Source organism: Buteo buteo, chromosome 12, assembly GCF_964188355.1.
Source record: "Buteo buteo chromosome 12, bButBut1.hap1.1, whole genome shotgun sequence".
Taxonomy (NCBI): Eukaryota; Metazoa; Chordata; class Aves; order Accipitriformes; family Accipitridae; genus Buteo; species Buteo buteo.
In genome coordinates, this window is record NC_134182.1 from 42,425,092 (window position 1) to 42,425,327 (window position 236).

The window sequence follows — 236 nt, forward strand, 5'->3', positions numbered from 1 at the left end:
CATCCTAAAAATAAATTTACCAAAAACACTGAGAGGGGAAAGGGAAAAAGAAAAAGGTGTTAAGGGGAGGGGGGGGAAAAAAAAACAAACCAAAACAAACCACAAAGAGGGGAAAAAAGAAAAAGGGAAAATTATACAAAATAAAATTATCAGCATAAATTTACTGTCCTAGAAGTATCTACAGTTTAATACACATTAATCCTATTGCCTTGAGACATGGGAAAAAAATCTACCGG